Below are 9,779 nucleotides of genomic sequence, written 5' to 3'. Positions count from 1 at the left end.
CCCACCAAGCCACTGCTGTCGCGCGCTTCGTCCGCCAAGTCGCCGCGCATCGCCCGCAGCCGCCGCAAGTCCTAACCCGAGTCGTCCGAGCGCCCCGCCCCGTCCCGTCCTCGCTATGTCGTCCATCACCTCCTCCGTGTCCACCAACTCCAACCCGTTCCCTGACGCCAACCCTCCCGACGTCAACGACATCCGCAACCTCAACATGTTCGAGCGGGTGCCGGTTCGTCTCTCGCAGGCGGACTCCTCCTACTACACGTGGAAGACATATTTTTCCCTCGTGTTCCGGGAGTATCACCTCATCGACCACGTGGACGGCACCGTCGACTCCAGCCTCGTCCGTGAGTTCCATGACTGGTCCACCATCGACACCACGATCATCCACTGGTTCTTCCTCACCATCTCGCCGGACCTCTTCCAGACAATCATGTAGGACGGTGACGATGCATGCGTCGTGTGGACCAAGCTGAACGGGCTCTTCACCGACAACCAGCTCCAGATTCGCGGTTTTTTGCAGTAAGAGTTTTTTTGGGTGTCATGAGGACAACACCTCCGTCGACGACTATTGTCACCGCTTGAAGACTCACGCTGACGAGCTCCACGATATTGGCACGAAGATCGATGATGACCTCCTCCTCAGCACGCTCACCGCCGGGCTCAACGAGGACTTCGGCAATGCCACAGTGAACCTCAGCCTCATCCCCAACCCATCCTTCGCCAAGTTCGTTGCGTACCTCCGCTTGGAGGAGCGGCGGATGAAGCAGGTAAAGGCGAGGGCCATACACACCGCCCTCGCCGCCGGCTCCTCGGCGCCTCCAAACGCCCCGGTCGCGCCCCTGTTGCCACACCACCCGGCGACGTTCCCGGCACCAGGCCACCCAGCAGCCGAGGCTGCTCCCGCTGCCCTATGGGCCGCCGGCCCCTCCCGTCGAACGGCGTCACGGGGGCCGGTGCGGTGGGGGCCGTCGCGACGGTCAGCAGCAGCAGCCGCAGGGCACCGACCCGCCTCATCAGCAACAACCGCAGTAGTTCCAGGTGCCACCTCCGTGGGGCTCCGGCTACAACCTGTGGACCGGTGTTGTTCATGCCTACACCATGTCGGTTCCACGGGCTCTTGCACCGACCCTTCCCGTGTGGCGCCCGCCGGTGCACCAGGCATACTACGCGGCTCCACAGCAGTATGGACGATACCTACCGCCGCAGCTGAGCGGTGGCTACGGTCTCCTTGCGGCCCCGCCGCCGCCCTTGCCGACCCTGCCGCCGGTGCCTTGGGATCCGGCGTTCCTCGCTGCGCTGCACACCGCGCCGACACCGAACACCTACACCGGAGGCGGTGATTGGTACATGGACACCGGGGCTACGGCTCACATGTTTGCTCATCTTGGTAATCTTGCCTCCTCCACTCCGTCACCACCGACCGCCGCATCATTGTCGGCGACGGTTCCACCCTCCCTATCACACATGTCGGGCACACTTCATTTCCTTTCAATTCCATGCCTTTAACTTTGTCTAATATACTTGTGTCAGCTCATCTTATTAAAAACCTTGTTTCCGTTTGTTGTTTAACTCATGAAAATCTTGTTACTGTTGAATTTGACGAGCTTGGTTTTTGTGTCAAGGACGCTCGAACTAGGATGGTACTCTACCGATGTGACAGCCCCGACGATCTCTATCCGGTGCATCCGTTGTCCACCTCTACCACCGCACCGGTTTCTCTCTCCGCTGGAGTCGATCTCTGGCACGCTCGTTTGGGTCATCCCAACCCTGTCACACTTCCTCATATTCTTAGGAGTTTTAGTTTCAGTTGTAATAAGATAGAGGATCACACTTGTCATGCCTGTCGTGTCGGCAAAGATGTTCGCCTTCCGTTTAATAACTTTACCACCATAGCATCTTTTCCTTTTCAGTTGATCCATAGCGATGTGTGGACCTCTCCGGTTCCTAGTAATTCGGGCTATTTATATTATCTGGTTCTCCTTGATGATTATTCTCACTATGTGTGGACTTTTCCTTTGCAACGAAAGTCGGACGCGCTCTCCAGTTTGACGGCCGTTCCTATGTCAGCATGCAGTTTGGGCGTCCCATTCTTTCTCTTCAGACTGACAATGGAAAAGAGTTCGACAATCTTACTTTCCGCACTTTTCTATCGTACCACGGCACAGTTTTTTGTCTCACATGCCCGTATACTTCACAGCAGAAGGTCGAACCGAACGCGTCCTTCGCACTCTAAATGATTGCGTTCGCACGCTCCTGTTCCATGCTAATGTGCCACCCCGTTTCTGGCCGAACGCACTTGCTACTGCTTCACTTCTCCTTAACCTTCGACCCTGCCGCCCACAGTGGAACTATGCACCTCACCATCTTCTCTTCGGTACGCCTTCGTCCTATGATGGCTTGCGTATTTTCGGGCGCCTTTGCTATCCTAGCACTACCGACACCGATCCTCACAAACTCGCACCCCGTTCTGTCGCTTGCATCTTCATCGGCTACCTCTCCAACTCCAAGGGTTACCAGTGCTACGATCCAGTCTCCCACCGTGTGTTCACTTCCCGACATGTTTACTTTGATGAGCATGTGTTTTCGTTTCAGCACGTACCCCCAGCTGTTCCTCCCGCCACTGATGACGCGTGCTCCTCAACGCCTCTCCCAGGGCACGCGACCCTTGGCCCTCCCCCTGGCTTTGAGGCGCACCCCCCTGCATGCAGCTGTCGGTGTCAAAACCGGTGGATCTCGGGTAGGGGGTCCCAAACTGTGCGTCTAAGGCTAATGGTAACAGGAGGCGGGGGGCACAATGTTTACCCAGGTTCGGGCCCTCTCGATGGAGGTAATACCCTACTTCCTGCTTGATTGATCTTGATGATATGAGTATTACAAGAGTTGATCTACCACGAGATCGTAGAGGCTAAAACCTAGAAGCTAGCCTATGATTATGATTGTTCTTGTCCTACGGACCAAACCCTCCGGTTTATATAGACATCGGAGGGGGCTAGGGTTACACAGAGTCGGTTATAGAGAAGGAGATCTACATATCCGAATAGCCAAGCTTGCCTTCCACGCAAAGGAGAGTCCCACCCGGACACGGGACGAAGTCTTAAATCTTGTATCTTCATAGTCTAACAGTCTGGCTATCCAAGGACCCCCTAATCCAGGACTCCCTCAGTAGCCCCTGCGGGCTAATTCGATTGGCCATCTGGAGCAGATCGACGGCCACGCCCTTGGCCATCAGGTCAGATTTGGGAACTTGAATCACACGGCTGGCATCTGTGGAGACCTGATCTTCGACGGATCCGGGCCTAAGCCGGGAGCACCGAACGGTCATGACGAGCATGACTTAGATCTGCTGTCGGACAGTATTCGGGATATCGCACCTGCAGCAGCTCCGGACCTAGATCCGGGGCAGATCGCGTCATCCGAGGACGGGTGGTTGGACCCCTCCATGGAGGCCGTATACTCATCGACGTTTGTCCCCGACACAGACTCTACCTCTAAGGAAATCTGTGTCGCCGGACCCCCAGACTCGTTTCCGGCCGCGGGTCCTGGACCGCGCGCATCCATACCCATCGAAGCTGATTGGGCACCAATCATGGAGTTCACTGTCGCGGATATCTTTCAGCGCTCGCCCATTGGCGACGCGCTAAACTCTTTAAGTTCTCTCTCTTTGTCCAGCTCGAGTGGGATACGGACGACGAAGAAAGTCGTAGCCCACCCACCACCCACTTCATAGCCACTGTCGATGACCTAACAGACATGCTTGATTTCAACTCCGACGACATCGACGGTATGGACGTCGATGCAGGGGACGATCTGGAACCATCGCCCACGGGGCGCTGGACTGCCACCTCATCATATGACATATACATGGTGGACACGCCTAAGGAGGACAACGACGACAAAAAGGACACAACGGAGGATAAACCCCCGGACAAAAGCCAAAACGACGGCGTAGGTGCCGCTCTAAGTCCAATCATAGTAAAAATAGCGATAACAGCGCAAGAAAAAATTGACACTCCGGTCGACTCCAAAAGCAACAATATGGACCCAGCGATGGAGTGGGATGAGCCAGGCCACGCTGAACACAGCCCAGAACAGACGCCCGGTCACAGTGATCCCGAGGGCCGAACTCATCAACCTGCCTCTGGAGATGAGGACAGTCCGGTTGATGATGCATTCATCATCCCAGAAAAACGTTTGGAACAAGATAACCTCCACAGAAGGCTTATGGCCACTGCGAGGAGCCTAAAAAGCAGAAGCAAAGGCTTAAGGCCGCGCAGGATACGCTCAACCGCAGATGGAATATGGTGCTAGACATTGATGAAAAATATGGCGATGATCGCCACACAAAGAGCTACCCAAAACGCAAGCTGCTCCCCGAATTCGATGATGAGGCCGTAGAGCCCATTCTGCCGATGAACTACGGCCAGTCGGCCGGACCAACCACTTCATGGCCGCGATAGAGCAGCCACTGACGCCGCACATGGTTTACGTGTGCTCCTGGACAAAAAGGCTCGCGCGACCAGGTTAGTCTACGGATCCAGAGGACATGCTCCGACACGGGATTATGGTCACCAAAATGATCACACAGATCGAATACCAGTTCGGAATCAACATCGGACACAACAACAGTCGACAGCATGCCACGACATGTCCAGATACAGAGGGGTTGTGCACCCTCTGTGCTTCACCGACGTGGTGCTGGATCACGAATTTCCACAGGGATTCAAACCCGTGAACATAGAGGCATACGAAGGAACGACAGACCCTGGGGTCTGGATTGAGGATTTTATCCTTCATATCCACATGGCTCGTGGGGATGACCTCCACACCATCAAATACATTCCCCTCAAGTTGAAAGGGACAGCTCGGCATTGGTTGAAAAGCCTCCCCGAAAACTCAATCGGAAGTTGGGAGGAACTTGATGACGCTTTTAGGGCCAATTTTCAAGGGACCTATGTCTGACCTCCGGACGCAGACGATTTAAGTCACATAATACAACAGCCCGGAGAGTCAGTCCGCAAGCTTCGGAACATATTTCTAACTAAGAAGAATCAAATTGTTGACTGTCCAGATGCCGAAGCCCTAGCGGCCTTCAAGCACAGTATCCCGGACGAGTGGCTAGCCAAACACGTCGGCCAAGAAAAACCAAGGACAATGGTAGCCTTAAAAAGACTTATGACCCGCTATTGTGCGGGCGAGGACAGCTGGTTGGCTCGTAGAGGCACCACTGACCCAGGCACATCCAAAATTAGGGATGGCAACGGGAAGCCACGGCGCAATAAGAACAAGTGTCGGAACAATGAAGAAAGTCCGGACAACACGGCGGTCAACGTCGGATTCATGGGCTCTCGACCCGGTCAAAGAAAGTAGCCATCTAAAGGCAGCAAAGAGGGACCGTCCGACCTGAATAAAGTCCTGGACAGATTGTGCCAAATTCATGGCACCCCCGAAAAACCTGCAAATCACACTCACAGAGAATGCTGGGTCTTCAAGCAGGCCGGCAAGTTAAACGCCGAACACAAGGGAAGGGAAACACCAAGTGAAGACGAGGATGAGCCTCGCCAGCCGAACACTGGGGGACAGAAAAAATTCCCACCAGAAGTCAAAATAGTAAACATGATCTACGCGACTCACATACCAAAGAGAAGGCGCAAACGCGCGCTCAGAGACGTATACGCTGTAGAGCCCGTTGCCCCCAAATTCAACCCCTGGTCGGCCTGCCCGATCACCTTTGATCACAGGGACCACCCGACTAGTATCCGGCACGAAGGATCGGCTGCCTTGGTGCTCGACCCAATAATCGATGGATACCATCTCACTCGCGTCCTCATGGACGGTGGCAGTAGTCTTAATCTGATATATCAGGACACCGTCCGCAAGATGGGGATAGACCCATCCAGAATCAGCCAAAGTAACACCACCTTTAAAGGAGTGATACCAGGCGTTGAGGCCCGCTGCAGGGGCTCCCTCGTATTATAGGTGACATTCGGTTCTCCCGACAACCTCAGAAGCAAAGAATTACTCTTCGACATCGCTCCCTTCAGCAGCGGTTATCATGCATTACTTGGAAGAACGACCTTCGATCACTTCAGCGCAGTACCGAACTACGCCTACCTTCAACTCAAGATGCCCGGTCCACGTGGCGTCATCACTATTAGCGGAAACGCAGAGCATTCCTTATGTGAGGAAGAGTATGCGGAGGCTCTTGCAGCCAGACACTAAGCGGCCTCTCCCACCAGAACGCATGATCGGTCATTAAGGCCACAGACACGGTTAGACGAGTCCGGTGCACCACCATCGGTAATAGCCCAGATAAACCTGAGCTGGGTGCTATGCATATACCCCCATAGATGGTACAAGGTGCTGCAAACGTGTAATAAGGCCCACAATTCGGCTTGACCTTATTAATATGCCAAAATCTCATATTTCTAACATCCATTGAGAATAACCAAGTTTTCGCACGCTTACTCTTTTACATGAGTTTTCGTTTTTTTTTCAGACACTATTCGTGCGACACCCTTCCAGGATACGGCATAACAGAGACAAAGGCGCAGACGTGCAGCAGGGCCCCGCTCAAAGGTTTCTCTTTAGATTAAGCCCCTGTGTAAACCTTCTTTATCGTCTCTTGTTGCTAGACATCCCATGGGTATTCAATATACCCACAGGGGATAATGGCGTTATAGGCATTTCGCCACGACAAATCAACGCACGTACCTGGAAATACAGGGTTCATAATCAAGAGCATTGCTCAGCCTAGTATATGTTATAAAGTCTGAATACCTTCGAGAGTGTTCGGCATCGCGAGTTTGGCCTTATATGCAACAACTCCGAATCATGTCTTTGGTCAAATGTTGGGTTTGCCCGGCTCCTGGGTTTGCTGCCTTACGTTTCGTTCTATCGACTAAGGCGGCCAAAGGAGAACTACTGCAATTGTGCCCTGGTTATTTCGGATGAGCACTTCAGTAGAGAAAGCCGAAAACTGACTGTCATGATACAGCGAGAGATTGGTCAACCACTCGAGGACTCATCGGAATCTTTAGGATTCCTCCGCATTAACGAAGGACCGTTTCTCGGTCATGTACATACGCGCACCTATCTGGATGCACGCGAAGGTACTAGGGGTTACATAGTAGCCCCACCGTCAAACTCCTATGGCTAAGTGAAAGTGTTAAAGCTACATAGTCCGGTTGCCTAGTTTGACGTGCGATCACCTCCTTAACGGACCAAGACGTTGGATCAAGTGTGATTATGCACATTTTCTCGAACACCCTCGCATTATATGCGTGGGCGCTGAAGCCAACGACGGCTAACTTTCAGGTTATATACATACATAAACGGCCGCACAGGAGGCACTATAACACTTTCAGGAGAAAGTATAAATACAGCCTTTATAATTAAAAAAGAATTGTTTTTTACAATTAAACTACTTTCCACTCGAACATGACACTCTTCGAGCACTGAGCCTCTATTATACGGGCACCTTCTATGACCTGCTCAAAATAGTGCTCGGCTGGGTCCTGGCTTCCTACCGGACTCTGGGTTGCAATGCTGGTGGCCTCCATATCCGCCCAATATGTCTTAACATGGGCAGGAGCCATCCGCGCACCCTCTATGCATGTTGACCTCCTCATGGCATCGATTCGTGATACAGTGCCAAGGAATTATTGCACTAAACCAAAATAAATGCCTAGCCTTGGTCCCTTTGGCCATAGATGGTCTACTACAGACCTCATTGCAAGACCGGACAACCTATGGAGCTCGGCCATAGCGGCCATCCTCTCACTCAATGGCAGCGGGCGTGTCGGAGCATTGAATTGCGACCAGAATAGCCTTTTTATGTCATTATCTTTTTGATCCTTGAAGAACTTGGTTGCATCAGCCGCACTTTTTGCTAGATCTGCATACGCGTCCGCAGCGCTCAAAAGCTGATCCAGAGGAGCGTACTTGGGGTCTCCAAACTTCATCTGCAACAAATAGGGGCTTCCAGCCGCGATATCTCTGGCCTGTCGAAGCTCCTCCCGTGCAGCCCTAATTTCAGAGCGCATCTCCTTGGCCGCATCCAAGACCTTCTTCAGGTCAGCCGACTTTGCCTGATTATCCTTCTCGAGAAGCTCATACCGGTTGGCGGCGTCCCTCAGCTCCACAGCCATCTCGGCTATTTAATCTTTGCTTCGGCGATGAGCAGCCTGTTCGGCTCTCAAATCTTCGGCCGCCTTTAGGGCAGTCGCATTGCTAGCCTGGGCTTGTTCCTTGGCTAGGGCAAGTTCTTCCCTCAGGGCCTCCATGGAAACAACCCCGCCTGCAGCCAAATCATATCATATTAACATTATACTCCTCTTAATATTTCCTAAACAAATGAGGAGAAAAGAGCACATACTCTGTGACTCGTCAAGCCGCTTGTTTACAAGCGTGATGTCGGCGTCCACCACATCAATCTGTCGCCTCAGCTCGGCGAATTCCGCGGACCGGTCTACCGCCGGACCCTTAGCAACCTGCGCATGAATACAGTGCGATCATTACCTGGGAGTGTGATCCTCCATTTGCCACCTAGGGCTGGCAACCAGAGTCTCGGGGGCTACTATCTATACGGAGCACACCTATCGCGTGCGGTGCAACCAAAAAATTATGTGTTTCGTTGCGTACCTCAAAGCCTTTGAGCAGGCTCGTAAAAGCTTCATTCAACCCGCTTGTGGCGGATGAAATCTTCTCCAACACCATGCCCATTAACGTACGGTGATCCTCCGAGAGAGCATCTTGCTCTAAGAGGCCCGTCAATGTGTTCGGCCGGGCGCTGGACTGTCCCGGACCCTTCTCACTGCCCTCCATGGGAGCCGAACACGCCGGGCTCGGGGTGGCCGAAGTGTTAGCTTCTGGCCTCGGCGGATTTGGACTCCTCGTGACGACACCTCAGGGTCGCCCGCCCCATGGGGCGGAGAGGCAGGTGGGGTTTCACTCTCCATCATCTCCAGAAGAAGATCCCCCAAAGGCAAACTCTGTTGAGAAGAGCTACTAGCCGGTCTGCAAAAGATAGATCCTGGTTATTGTTCTCGGAGGAGGAAGCAATATCTTTTTATTCACGATTAAATTACAGCTCGGTGGAGGGCTGGCCCATTTGCGGGCATGATGCGGTGAGGACGCCCTCCGGGGCAGGGACCCCTAGTGAAGTTTTGTTCCCTTGTTTAGACACCTCCGTTTCCAAGTCTTCGGAGGCGGCCCTTTTCTTCCCGCGAGGGGAAGAAACCTTGGATTCACCTCCCCGATTATCCTCCTTCATGGAGATACTAATTCCCTCGGTTTGGATGTGCAATGTGTGAAGCTCGGCTTCTCTATTCTTCCCTTCCCATTTCCCCGAGGCCACTTGGCTTAGCGCACGTCTAAGTATCATGGCTATTGCAGGACTAGACGAGCCTTCGAGAAGTGGGGCCGGACACCTGATCCTCTCCGCCTTGCTGAGCCAATCCTGGCCGCGGACAGTTTTCAGAATAATGTTGTGATAAATAAAAATGAAGTGTTCGGTTACAAGGTTACTTACTTGGGTATCTGGGCGGTTGCAGTTCAGGCCCACATCCTTGGTGGTGTCCGGACACTTTACTCGTGGTCCGAAAAATAACTTATACATCCCTTCGAGTGGCATGCCGAAGAAGTGTTGAATGGTTCGCGGACCTTCTAGATTGAACTCCCACATCCGGAGAGGTCGACGTTTGCACGGCAGGGCCCGTCAAACTAGCATTACCTGAATGATTCTGACAAGACTGATATCCCTCTCAAGAAGCTCCCGAATGCGG

The sequence above is a fragment of the Triticum dicoccoides genome, chromosome 7B (genome assembly GCF_002162155.2).
Source record: "Triticum dicoccoides isolate Atlit2015 ecotype Zavitan chromosome 7B, WEW_v2.0, whole genome shotgun sequence".
NCBI classification, from domain to species: Eukaryota; Viridiplantae; Streptophyta; class Magnoliopsida; order Poales; family Poaceae; genus Triticum; species Triticum dicoccoides.
The sequence above is the reverse complement of the archived record's forward strand: the minus strand, read 5'-3'. Positions refer to the sequence as shown.